Here is a 26,117-nt window from a genome sequence, read left to right on the forward strand (position 1 = left end):
ACTCCATTTTCCATATTTAAATCTATTTTGTATTTCTGACTGGCAAAGTACTGAGTTAAATTCCCCACAAGATCTGATGACAGCAAATTCTTGGACAAATGCTTATCTCTAATTAATAGTATTTTCATCCACACTAACTATGTGGTTGTATGACATAGCTTTGCAAATTGTATCATACCCTGGTAAAACTGAGCTGATTTAACACAGTGATTTCCCCAAAGAATTTAGGGATAGTCCCAAAGATAGAATCCAGAAAGTTAGCTGATGTTATTTGGGAAAATGGTTTTTACGGTCAATTCAGGAACATGTCATCAAATTTCTTACACAGATTTGTTCCTGGGAGCTGGAAACCGATCCCTTTCTGTGATTAACCTTTGGCTCTAAAAGTTCTTGCAGTTCTGTGTCTGTTCATGAACTAAAGGCAGGGGTGAGGTGTCGGGAGTCTCTGCAGTCATTCCGATCACCTCTGCTCCTTTAGGACCAAAACAGACGTAGCTAAGTTTACATTTTATGCTGGTTTGTTTTTCCTTCTTAAGTTTCTGTTTTACTGAAACAGGTCATTTTATGTCCTCTGGAACCAAGGATGAATTCCCACTTGCTTGCATGGCTGCTGGCAGACATCAGGGGACCCCTGTCCAGGGAGCTCTGTAGCTAGCTACCCAGTGCCGAGGCCCATGGCAATCCCCTGGCTGTCCCAGCTTCACAGCTGCAACACCTGCACTCCTGTGACCTGGGGAGAGCAGTTCTGTATCAGAAACCATGTCTGGAGAGGATCTCACTAAAAAATCCCATCTTGTACGTCATTGTTCACTGCTTCTCTCAGCTGATTAGAGCCCAAGGAAAAGAATGCTGAGACTCTGGGGTTCTTCCCCACTGCAGACCTGTGGGCTTGCACTCTCAACCCCAGTCACTGCTTCCTCATAGCAATCCGCTGAACTAGCAGTTAGGGAAAAACACTCCTCTGTTATGACCCCACTTTTACCCCATCCTCCAGACCCCAAAGTCCTAGATATTAAAATAAAGTGGGATTTAAAGTCATTAAAAAAAAAAAACTGGTCAGAAAAGGAAACATTCTCTAATGTTAAGCAACAATTTAAAATTATTTCACTAAATTAAAGTCGTTAAAAAAAAAAAAAAAAGCCAAGCCATGACGAGGTGTTTGTTTGTTTCCTAGTGGGTGGTAAGCTGAGCTCTAATTTTATTTTCATTTTAGAGGTCTGTTTGAGAGGCTTAATGTGGGAAATTAGGTGATTGTGAATGGAAAGTAATTGTGCAACCACGTATGTCTGATTTAGTTTAAAAGAAAGATGAAGAAAAAATTCTCAGTACCTTAGAGTAGTACTGTATACTTGCCCATTTCTTAATATCTGTTTGTTAAGAAGTCTTTTCTAGTTTTGAATCTCCCTTTGCACATAATAGGTAATATATAGATGTCTTCTAGAACCTCAAATGTAAACTACATTAACACTTTTGTTCAGAAATATTAGTTTTAGAGCAGCATTTGTATGCTTCTAATCATAGGCTTATTTCGTCTTTAGATCTTTCTTATTACTAGACACCCCTTTTAATACATGAAACAATACCTGCTGCCCGGTAAAGTCTTCCTCTTTTATGAGTGAATTAACAAAGGAAGACTTCCCAAGAAGACTAAACCCATCCTCCACCAAATTATATGTTATGGCTAAAGACTGGATTGCGTTTGGCTCTGTCAGGGCATTTATAATCCCTGGAGGGATCTCCTGAAATTTAGTAAATGCCTCCTTGAGCTGAACGACACATTCCTTTGGCAGCCAGTGGGTGGGGTGGAAGTACTCCTATACAGTTTACTTGGACAGTGCCAGGAATCCTAAGGGCTCTGCTTTCCAAGGCAGACAAGTATCTGGTTTGCAGACCCCAGAGGATCAGGAGAAAGTCCCCCCAAACCCAGAGGAAAAGCAGGACATTTAAGGCGGCCAGAACCCCTCTTCTCCTCTTTTTTTTTTTTTAAATCTCATTCCAGAATCATAAATCTTTTCTCCATCTTGGATTGTCTCAATACAAACACGTGGTAGACATTTTGGCCAAAGTGCCAGTTAAACGAGAGTCCCAAGGGGAAAACACAGTCTTGCATCTCCCTCTGGTGGACAATTATAGTAACCTACATCCAACCCTGCTAAATTCAGGGATAGATTCAGAAATACATGTACAAAGACCATGTGGTATATATATAGTAAAAACATTTTAAGATATAACCATTGCACATTACTATTTTCTATACAATAATTAAAATTCTTAAATTACCTGCTCACCTCTATAAACTTTTGTTTTTACTTAAAAGAATTTACCCTCACTTTGAAAGTTAACAGCTCCTTGTAACTAAAAACCTAGTCTTCCACACGCACCTCCCCGCTCCCCCCCCCCGCCCCCGCCACCAGCCCAAACAGTAGATGACAGAAAAAAAAAAACAGTTTGTCCATCTCTATTCCCATTTGAACAGAGATGACCCAAGCATGGAAGATTTAAATTTTGTCATTTGTTATGAACTGCTGGGACTTGACCACCGCCCAACCCTTAGCCTAATGCAAATGATGCTTGACTTGGGCTTTAGTATGTATCCTGGTAGCTCTCCTCAGGGCACCTTCCAGGGAATGTATACTCCAGTGGCTTCCTCTGGGGCCCTATTCCCTGGACAGCTCCCAGCCCTTTGGAGACTTTTCCTGGGTTCAGACACCCAGTCAGTGGCCCTCTTTATCGCTCGCTCCAAAAGTGGACCCTGAGGAACTGTGTCTGCCTTCTTCAGGTCTGACTGTTGCTCCCATCCTTCTCTCATTAGTATGTTCTGGATGTCTTACTTCTTTCCACTACTGGGTTCACAGGCCGATATTAATTTGTCTCTATGTATTTTGCTCTTTTTAACTGTAGTTCCATTACTTTTTTTTTTCTTAGAATATTCTTTCCCTTAAACAGACTGTCTCTCCTGTCTACTTATAGCTAGTAATGATCCCACCTGTAGTATAGTTAGTTAGAAACTGTTCTTTCTGATACTTTTTTGAAATCGATAGCTCTCCAACTGGAATCTGATGCCATTTTTTCATTTAATTTTTAGTTTTCATTTAATTTAACTTTTAAATGAACATACAGCAAAATTGACTTTTTTGGGGGAGTGTATAGCTTCAGGAGTTTTAATACATATAAATTCATGCAACAACCATCACAATCAAGATACAGAACAGTTCTATCCCCCAAAATACTCTTTTTTTTTTTTAAAGATTTTATTTATTTATTCGACAGAGATAGAGACAGCCAGTGAGAGAGGGAACACAAGCAGGGGGAGTGGGAGAGGAAGAAGCAGGCTCATAGTGGAAGAGCCTGATGTGGGGCTCGATCCCACAATGCCAGGATCACGCCCTGAGCCGAAGGCAGACGCTTAACTGCTGTGCCACCCAGGCGCCCCCCCAAAATACTCTTTTATGCTACCCCTTTGTTGTCATATCTTTCCCCACCCCTCATCCCCCAGCAACCAGTGATCTGTTCTCAATGCCTACAGTTTTGCCTTTTCCACGACATCATATAATTGGAAGCATACGGATAAAACTTTTTGAGACTGGCTTCTTTCACTGAGCATGTCTTTGATATTCATTCATGTTGTTGTATGTTTGGAAGGTAATTAGGTTTAAACAAGGTGAAGAGGGTGGAGCCCCTATAAAATTAGGGATTAGATGGGATTAGAGCCCCTATAAGAAGAGGAAGAGATACCAGAACTCTCTTTTCTCAGTCCTTCACCAAGAACTGAATCTGCCGGCACCTTGAGCTTGGACTTTCAGCCTCCAGAACTGTGAGAAGTCAATGTCTGTAGTTTAAACCACCCGGTCTATGGTATTCTGTTGTAGCGGCCTAAGCTGGCTAAGACGGTATCAGTAGCTGGTTCCTTTCTGTTACCGAGTCATGTCTATTGGATGGATGCACCGCATTTTAAAAAATTCATTTACCCATTGAAGTACATTTGAGTCATTTTAAGATTTAGAGATTATAAATAGAGCTGCTGTAAACATTGTGTTTTGGGGTGAACATAATTTTTATTTCTCTAGGATAAGTAAGTATGGGTGTCATCGATGGGTCATATGATGAGTGTATGTTTAATTTGATAAAATGAAAATGAAAACTCTGCTTTCCAGAGTGGCTGGTACTATTTTGAATTCCCACCAGTAGCATATGACAGTTCCAGTTGTTCGCTCCAGTACTTGGTATTGTCATGACTTCTCATTTTAGTAATCCTAATATGTGTGTAGTGATATCTTATTATGGTTTTAATCTGCATTTCCCTAGTGGCTAATGATGTTGAGCACCGTCTTATGAGTTTATTTGCCATCGTATGCACTCTTGAGTGCAGTGTCATTTGCTCATTTTTTAAAATTGTTTCTTTCTTATTGTTAAAACTTTAAATTTATTTCAAATTTTAATTATTTATATTTAAGTTCTATGCTCACTTCTCTGTTTTTACTGTTAAATTTTGAGAGTTCTTTATATAGTCTGGATACAAGTCTTTTAATGGACATGTGATTTGCAAATATTTTCTCTCAGTCTAGAGCTTGTCCTTTCATTCTTTTCACAGAGTGTTTCACAGAGGAAAGGCTTTCCCCCCCTATTCTTTTCTTGTTTAAATTGTATATATATATATATAGGGGCGCCTCAGTGGCACTCGGCTGGGAGTCAGACTCTTGGTTTCAGCTCAGTCATGATCTCAGGGTCATGAGATCCAGCCTGCATGGGGCTCCATGCTCAGCACAGAGTCTGCTTAGGACTCTCTCTCCCTCTCCCTCTGCCCCCCACCAAATAAATAAATAAATAAATCTTTAAAAAATCCTATAAATACAGACAATTTAAACCATTTTAAAGTGCACAGTTTATTCCATTCACAGTGTTGTGAAAATATCACCACATATCTACTACTTATTTGCAAAACTTTTTCTTTACCCCAAACTGAAATTCTACCCATTAAACTATCCCCCATTTCCTCCTGCTTCTGAATCCTGGTAACTTTTATTCTACTTTCTGTCGCTCTGAATTTGCCTTATTCTAGGTACCTCATATAAGTGGAGCCCTACAATATTTGTGACTGGCTTACTTCACGAAGTAAAAGATTTTCAAGGTTTACTCATGCTATAGCACATATCAGAATTTCATTTCTCTTTGAAGCTGAATAATATTCCACTGCTTGTATATAGACTGTGTTGTTTATCCATTCATTTGATGGCCACTTGGGCTGTTTTCACCTTTTGGCCATTGTGAATAATGCTTCAAAGAGCATGGGTGTGTAAGTGTTTGTTTGAGTTCCTGCTTTTAGTTCTTTTGGCATACTTAGGAGTGGAATTGCTGAGTCATATGGTAATTCTATGTTTAGTTTTTTGTGGAACCTAGGAGGAAAGGTTTTTAATTCTGATGAAATTCAATTTCTTAATTTTTAAAATGAGTTGTGCGTTCAGTGTCATGTTTAAGAGCTTTTTGCCTAACCTGTGGTCTTGAAGATATTTTCCTATGTCTTAATATAAATGTTTTATAAAGTTTTCTGTTTACATTCAGATCTATGATTCATTTTGATTTAGTTTTTGTATAAGGTGTAAGATTTAGGCTGAAGTTCGTTTTTTTGAATAATGAATGTCCAAGTGTTCCACCACCATTTGTTGAAAAGACTATTCTTTCTCCTTTGATTTTCTGTATCTTATTTCAAAAATCAATTGACATTGTTTGTGTGAATCTTAATTCTGTTCCATTCACTAAATGGCTATATTCCTTCTTTGGTAACATACTGTCTTGATTACCATGTTTATTAGTAATTTTAAAATCAGTAGTGTGAATTTTGGCTATTGTGGTTCCTTTGCCCTTCCATATAAATTATGGAACTAGTTTGTATATACCTACAAAAAGTTCTGCTGGGATTTTGGTTGGAATTGTGTTAAACTTATAAATCAAATTGGGGAGAATTGACACTTTAAGTGTATTGAGTTTTCCAATTTGCAAACGTGGTATGTATCTCCATTTACGTAGGTCTTATTTCATTAGCCTTTTATAGTTTTTAGCCCAGAGCGTGCACAGTCTTGTTAGGTTTATACCTGAGTATTTAATTGGGGGGGGGGGAGGTATTCTAAATGTTATTGTTTTTAAAATTTTGGTCTTTAGTTATTTGTTCCTGGGATTTAGAAATATGATTTTTTTGGTGTGTGTGTTGCTCTTGTATGCTGTCCTTTTATCCCTGTGACTTATTCATTCTGTAACCAGAACCCTGTACCCTCCACTCCCCTTCACCCATTTTGCCCAACCCCCACGCCCCCTGCCCTCTGGCAACTGCCAGCTTGTTCTCTATATTTATGGGTCTGTTTTTGCTTTTTCACTTGGTTGTTCATTGTTTTCTTTTTTAGATTCCATATATAAGTGAAATCATATGATATTTGTTTCTCTCTGTCTGACATATTTCACTTGGCATAATACCCTTTAAGTCCATTCATGTTATTGCAAATGGCAAGATCTCATTCCTTTTTATGGCTGAATAGTGTTAACTCCTGATATTCTGTATATCATTAGGCTGCAAGTATGTTGAAGGCAGGGAATGTGTTTTGTTTGCCAGTGTGTGCACAGTGCCAGCATGCTGGCTGTCATCTATTAGACATTTTTTTTTTAAGATTTTGTTTATTTATTTGACAGAGAGAGAGACAACCAGTGAAAGAGGGAACACAAGCAGGGGGAGTCAGAGAGGAAGAAGCAGGCTCCCAGTGGAGCAAGGAGCCCGATGCAGGGCTCCATCCCAGGACCCTGGGATCATGCCCTGAGCCAAAGGCAGGCACTTAATGACTGAGAATTGCCTTAGGAAAGCTTTTACAAATGCTCAAACTCTTGGGGTTGGGACCCAGGTCTGAAGTTCGCTAGGGGACCCCAGTGTGCATCCAGGGTTGAAACCACAGCACTGGAGGGAGGTGGCTGAGCCAGGCAGGAACTGACAGTGTTCAGGAAAGGTTTGTTGAATAGAATGGGGAAGCAGATGATTTATTTAGATTATAGGTAACTTGATACATCTGCTGGTCTTTCTTTGATACTGGCTTTCTATAGATGCAGTTTAAAAGTAATTTGTGTTATTAAAAAATAATTTAGGGTTAATCTTCCTTTCTTTTCTTCTTCTTTTTCTCTTGTGATTGAGGAAAGAGTTACTCCCCCACCCCAGCATACACCCCAACACATCATTATTAACAGACAAGAATTAAATAAGGAAAACACTTCAGGAAACCATGGAGAGCTCTTGCTGGCAGTGAGTGTTCTCCTTGGCCTGCTGAGTCCTTACTGCTTGCTAACCAGATGGCTTTCTGGAGCCATCAAACTAAGGCAGTGCCTGGAGCTTCTAAAAAGGTGCCGACACTGACACAGCAAGTGTCTAATGACTTTTATTTCACTTCCCTACACCAACTTACCACAAAACAGAGGACCTGTTTTCCGTATCATCGCATGTGATTGGTATGCTAAACTTCATCCAAATTCAAGGAGCACACCCTGGTGAGATTTACACTTTTCTTTTTCGTTAGTAATTTACTGCTTCCTTCTCCTCCAAGTCTAGTAAACCAAACAACAATGGACTGCGGGGAGAGAAGCAATTGTTCTCATCTTTAAAATAAGAAACAACATGCTTTGGCATAAAGCAGCGCTAACTTGCTACTGTAAACATCAGCAATCCTGCACAGACAGCTGCATGCTGATGGAGCCCCCCACCCAGGGAAATGTGCGCACAGTGCAGACATACACACTGGGCCCAGGCAGCAACAATGGAGAATAGGACCTGAGGCCTTTTCCCAGGTTTTATCTTTAGCAGGCATCAATGTCGAATGTAGTAAGTCAGCTACTAACTTCTCCCAGAAAGAGTCTGGCTTCCTCTGTTTGTATGGAATTTCCTCCAAGTGTGTGGCTGGAGAGACCCAAGTTCACAAAGAACAAGTGTGGGACGGCGTTAATGTCACCTGTCTTTCCTTGTCTGCTCTGTTCTTGGGGAATAACACACTTCAAGCAATCCAAAACAATGCCAAACAACTTGAGAGCAATAGCTTTTAATTCTCAAAGACTTTTTCATGTAAAGGTATACTTATATATTATTTTAAAAGGACAGGAAAAAAGGCAAGCCTTACTGATTCCCTCCAAGCCAAGTTGAATACTCCACCATGAATAAGTGGTGTTGGAAATGGTCATGAACAAGATTTTAAGATGCATAAAGCGTCATTATTGTTTGTGGAGGCTGAACACAGACTTTGGCTTTTGCAGGCTAACAAAAATTAGAAAACAGCTTGGGTTTCACAAACTTTTACTTGAAAATAGAACTTCAGTCTTATGAAAACAATGAATAGCTATTGGAAGGAATAGATTATTGAAGCACAGATTCACAGATCTTACAGCCAGAAGATACCTTAGAGATCATCCAATCCAATGGCTCTGAGCCATAGGGTGCATCAGATTACGTGGGAGGGCTTGTTAAAGCACAGACTGCAGGACCCACGTCAGAGTTTCTGATATGGTAGGTCCTTGTGGGGGCCTGAGAATTTAGATTTTTAACAAATTCTCGGATGATGTTGATACTGTGGGTCTGGGGACCACACTTTGATCACCTCTGATCTAGTCCAGGGTCCAGTGTCATTTTCTACTTGAGCCAAATGAATCTTAAAGAAGTCAAGTAAGTGTTTGGCCCTCTTGTTAGGCCCTGTCCTGTCCAGGATAAACTCTTCCACTGAGCACAGGATATTACCTTCTCTCAAGGACATTGGTTTTTTTCTTTTTTCTTTAAATTCAATTAGCCAACTTATAGTACATCATTAGTTTCAGATGTAGTGTTCAGTAATTTATCAGTTGCATATAACACCCAGTGCTCATCACATCATGTGCCCTCTTTAATGCCCATCACCCAGTTATCCCATCCCTGCACCCACCTCCCCTCCAGCAACCCTCAGTTTGTTCCCTGTACTTAGCGTCTCTTATGGTTTGTCTCCCTCTCTGATGACTTCCCATTCTGTTTTCCCTCCCTTCCCCCATGGTCCTCTGCCCTGTTTTTCCACCTATGAGTGAAAGGACATTGTTTTGATAATTGTCCCTTCTTTTAGCATCAACATCTCCTGGCATTAACGCTCTAGTTAATTATGTTAGCATATAAACGTTCTATAATAGTGTCCATCTTAAAAACACCACTCGTTCGGCTCACATCCTATTCCAGCTAGGCTCTACAGAAAATTTCCTCAGAGGGTCTGTCTATAGCCATTGTCTATTTTCTCTTTTCCCATTCTCTCTTGAACTCACTCTAAGCTGGCTCTCATCAGATCACCTTACTGAAACTCTTCAAGGCATCAACAACCTCCATGTTGCCAAATACAGCAGTTAGTTCTTGGGTCTTGTTTAGCTGGTCTCATCAGCATCAGTGATTACTCTGTCCCTGAAACCCCTTCTTTGGTTTTGGGACACTCTCTCCGATCTCCTTTTAGCTCACTAGCCACTCCTTCTCAACCTTCTTTGTCAATTCTTCCCCCTTTCCCTTACTTCTAATCATTGGTGTTCCTCAGGGCTCAGTCTTTAGACCTTTTCTTTATCTACACTCACTCTTGAGGTGATCTCATCCTAGAATATTGTTTATTCAGTGGTAATTCACAAATTTATGTCTCCCGCCTGGACCTCTCTCCTAAACTTTAGGCAGTCTTCACTTTGCATAGTGTGGGGCCATAACAGTGACCATGCAAGCTGAAACTGTGCAAAGTGTTCTTAATAATGAGTGGGAAAAGTTATGGTTTTGTGGGGAACCTTCAGAATTTTATCAAAAATTAAAAACTCTTTGTATCAGCTATAAATGTATAAGGAAATGAAAAAATTAAGAATTATATGTAGAAACTAATATTTAGTACATTAATTTAAAAACATTAGAAATATTAAATCATGTTTAATTCTTTCTAAGATACTTATCAAGAGTAACTGAATCATGCTTGCTTTCTTATATAACATATTATGGAGTAAGCATCTTTTCTGTGTCTTGGTGAATTATCACAGTCCTTTCTAAGTTTGGACTAGTATTTTAGTCTTTGTGCTTTCAATGAGTGGCCTATATCCAAGAGATTCTCTAATGTGAAGTGTTTTGCTACTATCATCCCCTCTGGGACATCTTCATTTTTTTGTTACAACCACTTTCTTCCTTTGTGTCGATAAGCTTGCCTTCACCAGGCACCTGTGGCTGGTCTAGAGTCTGGAATGGAGGCAGGGTCAACAGTCCCTGGTTAGTGATTCCTTCTATAACTCCATTTATGTTTGATTCATATTTCACTTTCAGCGTTACCACTTTTTTCTTTGCTACACTTTCATCTTTGTTGGCCAATTTCCTCTTTAGAGTACTCATTTTGGTGGAATGTCATGTGGGTTTATCACTGGGAGACAAAGAGGCAATACAAGGACACATTTTGCTGTCTGTGTGGGAACTAAGTAAGAGATGCACAGTGACCAGTCGCAGACAGACTCTGAAAGAAGTGACATGATTGGTCCTGATCATGATGTGAATTTGTTACATTCCTAGTGATTTGTGGGCTGAGGAAGCAGTGGCATTGTACATTCTGCAGTTACTCATTGTTAATGTACTGAGGTCACTAGAATTTGGACCATACTGTTGGAGGACTGGTGTTATTTAGTGGAATCATGGTAACTGAAATATGAGCATCATTTTGGAATGGGGCAGAGAGAGGACTGCCTGCATTCAACTGCCCACTTGGACATACCCACTTGTTTAATAAATATGTTGTACTTAACATGCCCTAAAGGGAACTTTTACTTTTTTCCAACCATAAGCCTGCAATCCTCCTTTCTTGTTAAATGAAAACTCCATTCTTCTAGTTGTTTAGGTCAAAAACCTTGGGAGTCATATTTGACTCTTCACTTTCTCTTACACTGCACATCCAACCCAGAGGTTGATCTTGTCAACTCTAAGTTCAAAGTATAGTTAGAGTCCTACCATTTCTCAGGAGTCCCACTGCTATCACCCTCATGTGGCCCCCCATCATTTCTTGCCTATGTTCCTAACTGGCCTCCTCACTTCTACCCCAGTCATTGCATTCATTCTTCACTGCAGTCAGAGTGGCCTTTAGAAAGGTAAGTTGATCATGTGACTCCTCTGCTCAGAATCCTTCAATAGCATCGTGTTTCAATGAGAGTAAAAGCTGAAGTTCTATAATGATGTCCAGGGCCCTATGTTACCCCCTTCTAAGGCTGCCTCTCTGACATATTCCCCCACTCACTCTGCTCTAGCTGCACTGGCCTCCTTGCCCTTCCTTGGGCTGACCAAGCATGCTTTGCCTCAAGGTTTTGGTACTTGTTTCACTTCCATCTGGTATGTTTCTTCCGTATGCCTCTGTGCAAATATCACATTTTATAACCCATGCTATAGAAAATAATAATACCTATTCTTCCACTCTTTATTTGACAATCCTTTATTCCCTTTTATTGTTTTGGGTTTTTTCCCATATCTTCTGTCACTACCCAACATGGTACGTATTTATTTGTACATTTCCCCTGCAACTAAATTCTAAGTTTCACAAGGGCAGAGATTTGGTCTCGTTGTTTAGAATTTTAACCCCAGAGCTTAGAACAGTGCCTGGATCATAGTAAGTCCTCTCAACAAATACTTGTTGAATGAATGGATGATGAATATTGCAGGTTTGTGGCAGTTCTGAAGAACCATATCTCCAAATATGGCTTCTGCTAAAGCAGACCTGGTCTAAGGTGATGAGCAAGGCAGTGACTTTAGTTTGTTCTGAACGCAGTTGCAAAACTGTTCTAGAAATGTAAAATTTGATTGAAAACATTTCTATGGAAGGTAGTTTTTGTCTATGGAGCATGCACATCTTGCCTGGGAACTTCTGGTGGTCTTTTTGCCAACAAATGTACTGTATTAAACAAATCTGAAAAGTGATTTTTTGTATAAGTAAGCTGACACAAGATTATTCTTTATAATTTGGCTATTTTTCTTTTCTTTTCTCTTTTTTTTTTATATTGGGGAAAATGGAAGGAGGTAAAAAGAACAATGTTAAAAACCCTGGAGTTGATCATGTGTGTAAGGACCATGGTGCAAAGGACTGAAGAGAAAGGAATCAGGTAGGAACCTGGAAATATGGTGTTGGATTGGACTGCTCTTCCTTTGGAGGTTATACCAGACACCTCTCATGTAGACATCCTCTCAGACCCCTCTTTTTATTCCAGCCATTGCAGGGGTCACCAGCTGCATGCATACCTTAGCCTCACATTTATTTCTTCCTCTCAGGCACAGGGTTTCTCTGCCTACATTAAGTAGGTTGCCTGCAGAAACACACTTGGGCATTCTGGAGCGTATATGCAGATGTGATGGCAACCCTTGATTCGTGGGTGATGGAAGTTGGTAGATAAATATTCCTGTCTTTCATTTCTTGGCTGAACAATTCTGAGATGCATTCTTCATGGTTATCTTAGGGGGTTCCGGGGGATCAAGCCTCAGTTACCCATAGTGATGAGGAACTTGACTGATTGGCTTCCCCTCTTCCCTCTTATACTCTTCCCATTCTCCTTCTCTGGCTCCTTGGGATCACAGCTCAAAAAAATACCTGTACACAGACCTTGTCCTAGACTCTGCTTTTGGGATGAGCCTAGACTAAGACAGAGATCAACCAGAAAGCCTTTTTTGAACACTTTTGTTCTAATTGCTGAGGGGACCACACTTTCTATAAACATGCTTATTTATCTCTGAGATGCTCTCTCTTCTCTCAAGAACCTCCAGTAGTTCTCTTGGCCTGTATAATAAAGATCCAGATCCCTATTATAGAAATTGAAGCAAGGTATGTTACACTTTGACCCTACCTACTTGAACAAGTCTAAACTGGTCTTGTTTTCCCCAAATATGTCATCTATATTTTTGCCCCTGTGTGTGTGTGTATGCATGTGTGTTTTCTCCCAATGATTAACTCAAGTCTCAAATTCTTCTAGAACCTTTCCCAACCAGTTAGATTATAACAATTCTGCTTCCTATTCACCCTTGCTGCAGTCTTTTTTGGACCACCCATTTGATACTTATGCCATGCTGCCTTAAATTATTATTTATCTCTTTATTTATATGTTCAGGCTCAACTTTATTATAATCATCTGTGGGAATAGATTGTATCTTACAATTCAATATCTGCAGCAGTACCTCACACAATGCCTTGAACAATAAATGCTACCGATGCTAAGACTGACATTGTGGTGACATGATCTGAATCAGTGTTTATCAAAGTGTATTCATGGGGTATTAATAGGCATTATAAGAACAAAAGTTTTCTGTGTTCAATTAATTTGGGAAAACTTGGAGGACTTCTCTGAGTCTTTAAATTAATCAACCTTCATCGCAATTCTCTAAGAGCAAAACAACACACGGTTTTCCCTAACTTACCTGGCCACAGAAATTTTTTTCGTGAAGCATTACCTTAGTCTAATCTCTTAAAATGCATGCTTAAACTATTTCTAAATACGTAGGTTATCTATACTACCTAGAAATCTAGGCAGAGTGGGGGTATAGGGGATGGATGCTGGTTGCAGGAGGAAACACTATATGGTATGAGACAGGTTTACAATATACATGAAGGACAGAATATTCACATCACAAAAATCACTAATGAACATGTGTCAGGCTTTGTTAACAGTGCAAATTGAGTATATATAAGCTGATGAGATACGTAGAAGAAGCATAATAAAATTTGGACGGGGGCAGTCTGGTCTTCAGGAAGTACATGTCGCTACGGGGTTCTCTTACAAATATAAGTTCTCCTGGAAGCTTGCTTTGCTATGCCAAAGTGAGAATACAGATTAGACTCACCTAAAGGACCATTGCTTCATATACCAATCATTTCCTATTTCTCAGGTCCATTCCTCACCCTTCTTCTGCAAACTCCATTTCTCTGGCTCCCTTACTAACCCTTTTTAAGTGAGTTTGTCTTATGAGGGAGTCTGGAAGGAGAATGGAAGGCAGAACTGGGTCTCTCCCTCTCTGTCTGTCCCTTCTCTGTTTCTAAGAGTGTTTTTCCAGTTTTCAGCAGGGACTACATCTTTTCTGAGGGTTCTAGGTTCTGTTAACACTTCCTTCTCTAGCCCCACCCCCAACCCCCCTTTTTGAGAGAGAGAGAGAGAGCGAGAGAGCACGCGAGTGCACACGCGAGCTGGGAGGAGGGGGAGAGGGAAATGGAGGGAGAGAAGGCACAGGGCTCGAGGTGGAGCTCAATCTCACGACCCTGAGATTGTGACCTTGAGCTGAAATCAAGAGTTGGCTGCTTAACTGACTGAGCCATCCAGGCACCCCAGTAGCCTTCTACTTCTAGATCTGGTAGTGGTTTCCTGTTTTGGTTAATCTCTGTGTTGCTTCACCACCCCTCTTTGTTTTATCAATGCTTCCATCACTTATGTAACCAATTCCCCATTTTAAATTTTCTTTGCTTACTTGTTTTGTTTACAGAATAATTTTTGTTCTTTGTATAAGGTTTGCAAATATAGACACTACAGAGATGAAAATAAAACCCTCCAAAATCTAAAAAAAAAAAAAATTCTTTACTGAAATACCTGGAATGTTTCTGTTTTTCTCATTAGCCTTTGAGTGAAATGCTACATATTTACATGTTGCATTTCTCCTTGACTATGCAACGTTCAGGGCAATGCCTCCTGTCTCTTTTCATCTCTTCATTGTGTCAGACACATAGGAGGTACTCAATATGTGTTTACTGAAAAAAAAATGCATGACCATTTCTTTTTACCTGAGATTTGTTTATTTTTCTACAAAGTTTTAGAATATCTATGTGTTATGTTTGAATGCCCAGAAAGAAAATTCTTCCTATGAATAAACTGAGGATGGGGGAGAACCAGTTAAGGAAAGTTAGAACTTTTTTTGACTCCCAAGGCATTAAAGAGAATTTATTAAGTCAACTCTCCCTAGGGGGAGAAGACTTTATTTTGATAGTTCTTTTTGTTTCATTTCCCTAAGCCTTAGCCTTTGGAGGCCATCACCTCCAGACAGGTTAGAAGGAGGAAACACCTCAAGAAAGCAGAGGATATCCTTATCTTTAAATTTCCAAAAATATGGCAGTGCTTCATCTTAGGCACCTGGGCTCATTTCTCTAGTTGTAATTCCTTAGAATGATATAATTTCAATGTATCCTTAGCAAATTGATTCTAATCACCTTTTGTTTAACAATGATGGATATTTAGATGTATCAAGAGGTAGAGAAATCAAGAAATAGAATAGAATAGAATAGAACTGAACTTTCAAGGGCCCTTGGAATTCATTTGGACTAAGAATAAGTTTCAATGTCCTCCTACTAATTTAGAGAATCTGTGGTATATCCTGGCCTACACTGGACTACAGACTGTCCTTAATATGACTATCACTCAAAAGTATAAGAGACTCTGTATTAGTCAGGGTTCTCCAGAAAAGAAGAACCAATAAGATTGATCTATCTATCTATCTACCTATCTAGATATATAGAAAGAGATTTATTATTAAGGATTATCTGTGATTATGGAGAATGAGAAGTCAATGATCTGCCATCTGCAATCTGGAGGCCCCAGAAAGTTGAGGGCATAGTCTAGTCTAAACCCAAAAGTCTGACAACCAGGGAAGCAAATAGTGTAAGCCGGATTGTGTTTAATGTTTGCTGTAGCTCTAGGTGCCAGAGGTGCTTTTGTCTCCCCTATTAACTTCAGGCTTCCCTACGTATTCCTTCTTAGAAAGATTCTGTGTCTTGTAGTTCATTAGCTGTAGGTCACTGTTATTATACTGAGTCCTTTGGGTGGCAGTAGTGGGGGCAAAATGTCTATATTTAAATTAAATGAAATTAAATCTAAATTCTATCATCTTATTACTAAACCCCAGTCTTTTCTTGGGCTTGTGTCCCAGGGCTGTGACTTTTGCAGGTGTTTCTTAACTATTCCCTTTCTCCCTAGGTGAGACACGAAGGCCAGAGGAGGTTTTTATGAAAACCAAGTGTAAGGAAAAACTGTTTTGAGCCTCATTTTATATTGTCTGCTCTTATAAGAAGTGATGGAACCATAGGTGTTGAAAAGTGAGAAGAACAAGACTTTCAGGAGATCTAACACTGAAGAAAGGGTGGAGATGCTGGGATTGCCCCAAACAGAGTTCTGGAGCAAGAGTGTGGTGGCTGGGATGATATGTGGTGATGTTAACTGGCTCATGTTTCCTTAGTGGGTTAAAGGAATGAACAGGAAAGTCCTGGATTGGGAATGAAATGCAGGCGAAACTAGAGGAAGGCTCAGATGATTCAAGGACTGGGGGAAATGGTTGGTGAACTAGACAGAAATCATAAGTCATATAAATCATGGTCAGTGAACTAAGCTACATCAAGGTACCATGACTGACCATGTGCATCAACTATAGCAGAAATTGGCGTGTGTGTGTGTCCAGTAGAAACCAGCCCATTAGAGTGCATCAAGCTTAGACATTACAGATCCATCCTGGCTATTTTGATAGCTTTAACATTTGACATGCAGAGTGAGAAGGATATATCTTAGAACTTTTCCCAATAGCAGAACATACCAGATACTTAAATGTTATGTGAGGCATTTCATGGTGTTAGATTAGCAACTAATATGCTTAACTGACACCTTCAATTCAACTATAAGCCCCATTCTGTTCTACCCTAACTCACTATACCTCCTTCTTCCCTTTTGAATGACCCAAATGTAATGATATTATTATTAATAACCAGCCCAGTTTGGTCAAGGTCAAGAGCAGGAAAAAATATGGCTCCATGGCTTTTCAAATAGTTTGTTTTTTATAATGGAAAAATTCTGCTTCAATCTCATTGTTTTATAGTTATCTCTGACGTATAGGACAATTCTAAGATTTATTCACATTTTAGTAAGGTAGTTTTTCTCTTTAGAAAGGAACAGGTTATACTGTGGTGAAGAAACCACATGATGGAGGGAGAACAGAATAAAGTAAATGAGAAGGGACAGCTATCCTGGGATACAAGAACATGCTGTATAAGGGAATTGAAACAAAATAAAGCAAAACAATACACTCTCTTTTTCTTTGGGGTGGCATAAGCAGATGAGTGGTCATGGACACAACTTCTCCAGATCCTTGTGTTTGAGCTTTACTTGAGATTTGTTTTATCACGTGGCTTTGGAGTAAGATGTGACCATTCATTCAAAATATTAAGTGCCTACTACGTGTCAGACACTGTTCTAGGCACTAGGCACATAGCAATGAAGAAAACACACAACAAAAATTCCCTGTTTACGAAGAGTCTACATCTTGTGGGAGGGAAAGCAACAGTAAACAAGTAAAATAAGTAGCATATTGAATGATGGTATGTGCTATGGGGAAAAATTAAATAGGAAAAGAGAAGAGAGTGCTAGGATGGGGTTGCCTTTTTTTTTTTTTTTTAATTTGCAATTGTAAGTTGGTTGGGGAAGCCTTCTCTGATTAGGTGATGTTCGAGTAAAGACCTGAGGGCAGTGTGAGAGTGAGGCATGTAGCTCCATGGAGGGATAGTGTTGCAAGCAGAGGAAATAGTTGGTATAAAATTCCCAAGTCAGGAGAATTCCTGGAATGTCAGGGAAGCAGAAAGCAGATCTGTGACTGGAGAGGCATTAGAGAAAGAGTAGAAGAAGTTGAAATCAGAAAAGTTTTAGGTGTCAGGTCATGGAAGGCCTTGTAAGTCATTATAGGGGCTGTCTTTTACTTTAAGTGAGATGGGGGCTATTGGAGAATTTTGAGCAAAGGGGTGACATGAGATGACTTATTTTAAAGACCACTCTGCTGTGTTATGGGTACACTTTAGGGGTACAAGGGAAGAAGATACTGGTAGCTTCCAGGAAGGAGTTATGGCTAGGGGAGGGTGGTAGGGGTGGTGAGAGGGTTCACATTCAGATATACTTCAAAGACAAAGATGGCAGAATTTCCTGACAAATAGGATGTGAGAGGAAAGAAGTGAACAACTGGAAGGAAAGAGTTGCATTTCTTGAGGTGGGAAAACAGGCTCACAACAGGTGTGGTGGAATGATCATGAGCTTGGTTTCACCTCCAGATGTTAGGATGTTGGGAAGATGAAGAAGAACCAGCAGAAGACAATGGAAAGGAACAGCCAGGGAGATAGCAGAAAAATAGAGAGAATGCGGTGCCCCAAAATGATCTAATAAAGTGTTTCAAGAAGGAGGGATTGATCAACTGTGTCACCTGTTCAAATAATTCAAGTAAAATGAGGACAGAGAACAGACCTGTGGATTTAGCCATGGAAATATGGGTAACTCTGGCAGTCCCAGTGCCCATGATCACGTAGGATAATATTTTAAGCAAGAAAAGAAAAATAAGCTGCATATAATTCCAGGTTGAGAAAGGAAGAAATGGGGTCATTGTCCAAAGTCGAAGTCTGTTTGGTAAGTTGTCTGTACAGTATAGGTGTGACTTTGGCCTTATCTTATCTCCATGTTCAACTACTGCTCATTAATTATGGTTCAAGTTTGCTAGTGAGTTCAGGGATGGGGTCCATGCCCTCATCATATAACTCCAAACCTGTGCCCAAAATGACTTAGATTTTCTCGTGATGAAAACAAACATAATGATCATCACTAAACTAAAATATCAAAGCCTGGGAATTGCTGGCCGGGGGAACAGTGTTAGCACTGGATTTTTTTGCAAAGGAAAGCCACATTCCACAACTATCTTTAGGTTTGTGGAAGTCAAAATTCTTAAAAATAGAGAAAAAGAAAAACTGCCAATCCAAATGCAAAGTATAGATTAGGTGGCTTTTGCATAATTAGTGAAGCTCTGTTAAAATTAGTGAGGTTCTGTTAAGAATGGACATTCCTTACTAACATAATCATCAGCTGCCGTTTGAAATTCAAGAAGTGTTGTATAGTGAGTGAATAAATGAAATGAATCAAGGAATAAGATTCCTTAATTGCCTTTCAGGAGCTTTCTCTGACTAATCTAACCACTTATTAATCATTATTTCTTGTTCCTTTGGCCCTACCAACTCAACTCTAAATTCCTTGAGGACAGTATTTTGGTATTTATTTATTTATTTATTTGGCATTTATTTTTTTTTTATATTTCTTATCACACTTAGTTCAGTATTAGAGCTATTACTTAATGTATTAGTCAGGGTTCTCCAGAGAAACAAAACCAATAGGATATATGTATATTTAAAAGGAGACTTATTTTAGGAATTGGCTCACACTATTATGAAGGCTGAGAAGCTATCTTGAGCCTGGAAAACAGGAAAGCTGGAAGTATGATTTAGACTAAGTCCAAAGACCCAAGAACCAGGAGCACCAATGTCTGAGGGCAGGAAAAGATGAATGTTTCAGCTCATGCAGACAGCAAATTCATCCTTCCTCTACCTTTTGTTCTATTCAGGCCCTCAGGAGGTTGGGAGATGCTCACTGAGATTGGTAAGGGCATCCTTTTTACTCAGTCTACCCATTCAAATGCTAACCTCTTCTGGAAACACTCTCAGACACTTCCAGAAATAATTGATTACGAGCTATCTGGGTATCTTTAGCCAAGTCAAGTGGCACATAAAATTAACCAGTATAGGCCCCACTTAGTTAACCATATTTTTAAAAAGCAAAACCACAACAAATAAACAAAATCCTATTACCTCCCTAATGATGAAAACTAATAGGTTGTATATATGCCTTTGTATATATGACTTTAGGAGATTATGCTAAGTGAAATAAGTCAAGCAGAGAAAGACCATTATCATATGGTTTCACTCATTTATGGAACATAAGAAATAGCAGGAAGATCAGTAGGAGAAGGAAGGGAAGAATGAAGGGGGGAGGGTAAACAGAAGGGGGAATGAACCACGAGAGACTATGGACTCTGGGAAACAAACTGAGGGCTTCAGAGGGGAGGGGGGTGGGGGATTGGGATAGGCTGGTGATGGGTAGTAAGGAGGGCACATATTGCATGGAGCTCTGGGTGTTATATGCAAATAATAAATCATGGAACACTACATCAAAAACTAAGGATGTACTGTATGGTGACTAACATAACACAATAAAAAATTATTATAAAAAAAAGAAAAGAAAACTAATAGGTTGGAAAGCCTTCTGGGTAAATTATCTCACCACATCTCAAGCTTAAGTGGCTTAAAATATTTTTTTACAGGTTAAAAGAAATCTCAAACTTCTCAGTAGTGATGCTTACCCTTAACTAAATAAATACAAGGAAGGAAAAAATAGCATCTTAATATTTTTAGTGGAGAAATTAAGGCAGAGAAGGATATCTAGTGTGTGGTAGTAGCATTAAAAACCCTCAAACTCCTAACTATCTTCCTTTGCTGACAATGCACCAAAGTCTAAACCACACCTATACCCAACTTCCCTTCAGAACTTTCTTATTCCTTCTGTCGTGTTTTTGATTCTGAAACGTCATCTCTTCTATGTGTCTCTATTCTTCTAGACTAGTAATTTTCAGAGTATGTTCCTTGAATTCTTCTGAAGATGCTATTTATAGTAAAGTTTGGGAGACACTCTTGGTTTATCTGGTCCTCCTGTCTTTATTTCATTCCCCACCAAGCCTGGATTTCATACTCCTAATAATGTCCTCAATTCCTTTTACTCCTTGCATATTCCATCCCATCTACCCGATCAGTCTCTCACTCTAGGTGAATCCTTCTTTCAGGCTGTTTTCTGCTCTCTGTCTTAGGAATACAGCTGGAGAAAAACGTATGGCCAACAGATTGGCATTAATACAATCTCCAACAAGGCATTCCATAATGTTCAGAAACATTCTGACTTGTCCCTTGGTCAGCTTGTTTTCTTTTTCCCCACAGCAGCTATTTTAAAATGTACTACTTTCTGTAGGAATTCTATCCCCTTTCATTCTTTTCATTCTTAGCCAGCAATGTGTTCATAGTCTTTTCCTCTTCCAAGAGAAAATAGAGACCATCATCAGAAAGGCATTCTCTGTTCTCTTCCTGTCTCCCTTAAAAGTTGCCTGGGGCAAATCCTGTCCTGTTGTAGGAAGAGGTATCTCCCTTATTTTAAGGTAATTCTTTCCCTTCCCGTCGGAGTCTCTTTCCCTCCCCCTTTTGTATCTTTCACTTCTCTCTTCTAGCTCTGTCTCCTCTAGATGTAATGATGTCCACAATTTAAGAAATAACTTCCCTCACTTTCACTGTCTCATTCTTTCCTGTCACTACTTTCTTCTATTTTCTCAATTCCCTTTGATTTCTTAATCTGTCGGAATCTGGCTTCTACCTCCAACGCAATGCTTCTTTTTTTCTGGAAACTATCAAACAACCTCAAAAATGAAAGTCATGTAATTTAAACACTTAAAAAAACATAAAATAAGAAATGATTGTTTCTCTTTCTATTCATCTAATAGATGAATACCCCAGAAATGGCTTGACTGTATTAGAATACTGGCCCTGTGTCTCTCTCTTTTACTGTGTTTTCACATTGTTTATGGTCTCATTTTCTATAGAGAATTTCTGATTTTCATGTGGTCAATAATACGTTTTTCCCCTTTATGGCTTCTGAGTTTGTTTGTTTTTTTTTAAAGATTTTATTTATTTATTTGACAGAGATAGAGACAGCCAGCGAGAGAGGGAACACAACAGGGGGAGTGGGAGAGGAAGAAGCAGGCTCATAGCGGAGGAGCCTGATGTGGGGCTTGATCCCATAACGCCGGGATCACGCCCTGAGCCGAAGGCAGACGCTTAATGACTGTGCCACCCAGGCGCCCCCTGAGTTGTTTTTTTTTTTTTATCTTGTTTAGGATGATCTATATCTCAAGGTTATAAAAGTGTTTTACTATTTAAAATATGTTTACATAGTTTTTTTCTTGTTCACTTTCTTATGTCTGAAATTTATTTTAGTATTTAACGTTATTTCCTTCTACTTGGATAGCCACTCATCCCAACTTTAATTTTTGTTGAAGAATACATCCTCTCCCACTGAACTGAAGTGTTTTTTTAATTAAATGTTAAATTTCTGAATATACTTCAATTTGTTCTGTAGTCTGTTCTACTGGTCTACTTTCCTGTGCTGTTTCAGTAGCATAATTATTTGTTTACGTAAGCCTTATGGTAGATTTTAATATCTAAGAGGTTAACCCCTTCATTATTATTTTTTTCATAATTTTCTTAGGAAATTGTTATACATTTATTCTTCTGGGCGATTTTGAGAATTATTTTTATCTAGTTCCAACTTCTACCCAATTATCACACCAAAAACAAAATCATATTTTGGGATTCTAATTGATATTCCATTAAATTTATATATTGGCTTGAGAATGGTAGACTTTCCATTTTCAATCTGAGAATTATAATGTGTTTTTTCATTATTCAATATTTTCAATAGGCTTTATGCCTTCCATGCTGAATATATTTTTAGGTTTTGTCACTGTTTTGAATAGGCTGTATCACCCTCCCCACTAACATCTTCTTTTTGAACTGATCAGTGTTAATATGAAAATAAGTTAATAATTTTATATATTTATCTTACTTCTAGCCACATTACTAAATTCTCTAATTAGGACCAATAACTTTTTAGTTGAGTCTTTTGTATTTTCCAGGCATGTGGCAAGTTCTCTGCAAATAATTATTTTTGTCCTTTCTCCCAATTTTTATTGATGTATTTAACATTTTTGTCATGTTTAGAAACTATTCTCATTTTTTAGTTTTTTTTTTTTAGCTCAAGAATATCCAATTTAATATCTCAATTTTGGGGGGTGTGTATATTTATGTAGTTACTTATTTTTCTTTTTTAATTTTGAATGTAATAAGTAATACTAAGACATTTCTTAAAATTGGGAAATTTTGCTTTTCTGGAATGAACTTTACTTAGTTACAGAATAACTGTTTCAACACATTACTAGATTTGATTTGTTAATATCTAATCTCAGATTTTAATTTTTATTAATTATAATTGTTCTAGTTTTCTTTATTGGCATACCTTTATTAGTTTTTGGCATTAGTATTATGATTGAATGGATTAGGGAAACTTCTGTCCCCCTGCCTCCACATACCCTGAAATAGGATACGTGGGAATGATTTTTCTATGAGTTTAGAGACAACTTAACTGTAAATCTTCTGAATCTGGTGCCATTTTAAGTGGTAAAGCTTTAGTATGTATTTTGAAAAATTCTATAGATGTTTAGGTGTTCTACATACTACTGAGTCAATTTTGGAAACTTATATTTTGATGGAACATCACTTATTTCCTTTAGATTTTAAAGTTTGTTGGCAGAAGAAAAGTGGTAGATATTGCTTGTCAATGATTTGTGATCACTGAAGACATTTTATGAGTAGAAAATATTTTTATATAGAAATAGAGTAATCCAAAAAATGTAAATGGCATCATTTTGCTCACCTGAGAACTCTTCATTGGCTTTTAATTACATGTAAAACAAAATCCAAACTCCTGACCATGGCTCACAAAGACTTTATGAAGAGTTGACCTCTGCTTACCTCTCCAAACTCATCTTATGTTACTCTGCCCCATGCTTTGGTCACAAGGGCCATCTTTCTGTTCCACCAACAAAAGCTTTTAATCTTCTAACTTTCTCTCTTTCCTCTGATTGTCAGGAATAAATATAATGCTTTGTTGGAGAATAACAGTGGGGATCATAAATTTTTTATTTTAATTTCATTAAAATTTTTTTTAGTTTAATTTTTTTTAAGGATCATACTTTTGGTATCCCTTTTTAAGGAGGTAACAGTTAAATTGCCCAGGTTAAGATGAGCAGAAGCCAAACATGTAATGGTCAGAGGAAAAAGGAATGCTTTTTAAATTATGATTCTTCATTGTTATTCCCCTAGGAAAGCATGCATGCTATTAAATTTCCTTTGCAGCACTTATTGCAGTATGTAATATTTATTCAAAATATTTAGTAAGCTGTGTTAATGCTTACTAATGTATTTAGTATCCTAATATACTTAGTATATTTATTAAAATATTTAGTAAACTATATAAATGCTTACTAATCCCTTTTCTGGATATGTATAAGGTACTGTCTGCCCCTGATGACAGTTAGGTTTCCTTGGTTTTCCCAGGTTTTCTTGTAAGCAGGAATTGGTCATAGGGCCCTTTCAGGAAACTGAAGAGAAGGTACAAGCAGCAGTACCATGCTCCACTGGTGGTGGTTCTATCCAGAAATCCACTAAGAGTTTAATATCCCCACCTACAAATACATTTGTAAAATCATACATCATAAAAGTCTGAATTGTTTTGTTAACAATTTTGTTATCTAACGTGTCATTTTGTTTCCCAATTAGGCTATGAGTTTCTCAAATGTAGAGATTCTCATTTTCACTTTTGTGTTTTCTTCGCAGTGCTCAGCACAAAGTCATAAGATAAAAAGCACAGTATTTGAAGCCAGATGGCCTGTGTTGAAAGGCAGCTCCACTATTAGCCATGTGACTTCAGGTAAGTTGGACTCTTTGAGTCTCAACTTCTTATCTATAAATGATGATAATATATATTTGTTAGGTTTTCATGAGGAACATACAAGGTAATATTCCTGAAATATTTTGGCAAAAAATAAAATGTATAAATGTGAGTTGAATAACTCACAAAGTTGAATAACTATTAAATTTTTTTTTTTAATTTTTTTTTTTAAAGATTTTATTTATTTATTCAACAGAGATAGAGACAGCCAGTGAGCGAGGGAACACAAACAGGGCGAGTGGGAGAGGAAGAAGCAGGCTCACAGTGGAGGAGCCTGATGTGGGGCTCGATCCCAGAACGCCGGGATCACGCCCTGAGCCGAAGGCAGACGCTTAACCGCTGTGCCACCCAGGCGCCCCTAAATTTTTTATTCTTAATTGAAGTATAGCTGACATGTAATTAGCAAATAATTATTGATTTTATTGGTTTAATTTAAACATTGCCTGTGTAATGAAAGCGTGTTGTAGAATGTGATACCAATTACATTTTTTAGCCACAGGGTTAAAATTTTATTTTCACTTGTAACACGTCTGGAGCCAGCTACAAAATGCCATTCTTCTTCACCTTTTTAGAGGGAGAAATGCCTGGGCTCCTCCAGGGGGGAGTGAGGAAAACATTTCTTCACCACTTAGGACATGGTTATGGTCTGGATTTTGCAGCTCTTGTGAGCTTCCCAGCAGATAGGTTGGGTTCAAATCCTGGCACTGTTTATCTCTGTGCTATTTCTGAATACAGTCATCACAACAGTCAGCTCAACATTTCCGAAAGTTGCAGAAGTACAAGGTTTAATGTAGTCAAGAGGCCTCTACCTAAAGAGGGATCCAATAATAACATTTTGTCTTGATGTAATAAAGAAAAACTTTATCATTTCCAAGTTAAGCCTGAGAGTGGGGGTGAAGTGCCTTTAAAGAAACAAGGAGAAGTATGAAGAGAAAACCAATTGGGACAAAATGGGTAGAAACTAATAATTTGGGGCACCTGGGTGGCTCAGCTGGTTAAGTGTCTGCCTTTGGCTCAGGTCATGATCTCGGGGTCCTGGGATAGAGCCCCCATGTAGGCCCTTGGCTCAGTTTCTCCCTCTCCCCCTGCCCCTCCCCCTGTTCCTGCTCTCTCTCTCTCTTAAATAAATAAATAAACTCTTAAAAAAAAGAAACTAATAATTTTATAGCACTTATTTTGTGTCAGGCACTATTCTAAGTGCTTTGGATGTATTAATCCATTTAATCTTCAGAACAGCCCTACGGAATTGTTATTTTTATTTTCATTTTATAGATGAGGAGACTAAGGCATAGACAGGTAAGTATGTAGTCAGTGGGATAATGAAGATTCATACCCAGACAGTGTGTTCAGATTCCATGTTTTTTAGTAAAAAACGTCCTAAATCAAAAGTTTTTGCAGATGGGAAAGCAGATAGATACTGGCTCTCCACAAATCTCATAGCTACAGATTGATTTTAATGTACTCATAATCCTTTTATTTCAAATCAATTCAAAAAACTGAAATTAAGTGACTGGATTAGGTAACTGTGCAGAAAATATTTTGTTCAAGGAGTGAGGGAACTAGAAACTGCTTACTCTACATTTGATTCTCAGCAGTGTCAGAGGGACATGAGGGCCTCTGGAATATGGGTATAGTTATTTGTGAATTTTTCATGAGTAAGCATGCATTTCTTA

General features: G+C 38.5%; 1 long non-coding RNA gene across 24 annotated transcripts in view; it reads left to right on the forward strand.

The window, feature by feature from the left end:
• LOC123781975 (uncharacterized) overlaps positions 1 to 26,117 on the forward strand; it is a 411,220-nt gene that overhangs the window by 113,911 nt on the left and 271,192 nt on the right. For 21 of the 24 annotated variants that reach the window (XR_015727735.1, XR_015727738.1, XR_015727741.1 and 18 more), the window contains 2 exons: positions 12,038 to 12,123; positions 24,330 to 24,423. This is a non-coding gene — a long non-coding RNA (uncharacterized LOC123781975). The remainder of the gene's footprint in view (positions 1 to 12,037; positions 12,124 to 24,329; positions 24,424 to 26,117) is intronic. The other 3 variants (XR_015727736.1, XR_015727739.1, XR_015727737.1) reach the window with 1 other exon arrangement.

The sequence above is a fragment of the Ursus americanus genome, chromosome 19, assembly GCF_024610735.1.
Source record: "Ursus americanus isolate L20-20 chromosome 19, mUrsAme1.1.p, whole genome shotgun sequence".
NCBI lineage: Eukaryota > Metazoa > Chordata > Mammalia > Carnivora > Ursidae > Ursus > Ursus americanus.